The sequence below is a fragment of the Fringilla coelebs genome (assembly GCF_963513975.1).
Source record: "Fringilla coelebs genome assembly, contig: SCAFFOLD_38, whole genome shotgun sequence".
Taxonomy (NCBI): Eukaryota; Metazoa; Chordata; class Aves; order Passeriformes; family Fringillidae; genus Fringilla; species Fringilla coelebs.
Genome location: NW_028167583.1, coordinates 1,940,564 through 1,942,080, shown reverse-complemented (window position 1 = coordinate 1,942,080; position 1,517 = coordinate 1,940,564). Strand labels below are relative to the sequence as shown.

The following is a 1,517-nucleotide window of genomic DNA, read 5'->3' as shown; positions in this document are numbered from 1 at the left end:
GAAATGCTGAGGCTTTCTGATATCCAAGAACACCAGATAAGGGTGAGGATAAAAAGAAAACCTCAGAACTCTTAAGCAAAGAGTTCTGTCCATGTATGTTACAGAGAAGGGTGTATGGGAAATGGCTTTGATTGTGATTACAGATATCTCCTCTAACTCTTCACTGTCCTTTCCTCCATGAAGAGATCCCCATGTGGGGTCCCAGCAAATGTCCAACAGCAGCTCCATCAGCCACTTCCTCCTGCTGGCATTGGCAGACACACGGCAGCTGCAGCTCCTGCACTTCCGCCTCTTGCTGGGCATCTCCCTGGCTGCCCTCCTGGGAAACGGCCTCATCATCAGTGCCATAGCCTGCGGCCACCACCTGCACACACCCATGTACTTCTTCCTGCTCAACCTGGCCCTCACTGACCTGGGCTCCATCTGCACCACTGTCCCCAAAGCCATGCACAATTCCCTCTGGGACACCAGGAACATCTCCTACACAGGGTGTGCTGCACAGCTCTTTTTCTCTCTGTTTTTCATTGGATCAGAGTATTTCCTCCTGACCATCATGTGCTACGACCGCTACGTGTCCATCTGCAAACCCCTGCACTACGAGACCCTCCTGGGCAGCAGAGCTTGTGCCCACATGGCAGCAGCTGCCTGGGCCAGTGGTTTTCTCACAGCTCTGATGCACGCAGGCAATACATTTTCCCCTGCCTCTGTGCCATGGCAATGCCCTGGGCCAGTTCTTCTGTGAAATCCCCCAGATCCTCAAGCTCTCCTGCTCCAAATCCCACCTCAGAGAACTTGGGCTTCTTACAGTTAGTGTCTGTTTGGCATTTGGTTGTTTTGTGTTCATCATTTTCTCCTATGTGCAGATCTTCAGGGCTGTGCTGAGAATCCCCTCTGAGCAGGGATAGCACAAAGCCTTTTCCACCTGCCTCCCTCACCTGGCTGTGGTCTCCCTGTTCCTCAACACTGGTACATTTGCCTACCTGAAGCCCCCCTCCATGTCCCTCCCATCCCTTGATCTGGCACTGTCAGTTCTGTACACAGTGTTGACTCCAGCCCTGAACCCCCTCATCTACAGCCTGAGGAACCAGGAGCTCAAGGCTGCAGTGTTGAGACTGATGACTGGATGGTTTCAGGAACATTAAACTGCTGGCCAATTTCTGCAAACCATTTATAATAAAACTCATCTTTGATACTTCTTGTACTTCTCATTTTGAAGGTTTTGTTAATTTGTTTTACTTTAATAATTAAGTCCACAGAGAAATGTCATTCTTTGTGACATTTCTCATTTTGTTTCTCTCCACCTTCTCTATAGCCACAGACTGTGTCAATGAGGAGCTGCACTCTGGATGTCTTTAAAGGAACTAAAGGATCTCCCAGCAAAGTTTTCTGCAGAGATGCCCTTTTGTTGCCTTCTTTGGAGCTGCAGCAGCAATGTCTGTGAGCAGAGCTGGGGGCAGATCAGTGCTGGCACCGCAGCTGTGCCCAGGAGCAGCAGCACTTGGTGTTGCCAGTGCTGC

General features: G+C 50.4%; 1 pseudogene across 1 annotated transcript; it reads left to right on the top strand.

Moving 5' to 3' along the window:
* The first annotated feature begins 208 nt into the window (after positions 1-208).
* Positions 209-1,142, top strand: LOC311165766 (olfactory receptor 14A16-like; annotated as a pseudogene). Its single transcript has one exon. The product of its transcript is annotated as an olfactory receptor 14A16-like (transcript).
* Positions 1,143-1,517: the final 375 nt, after the last annotated feature.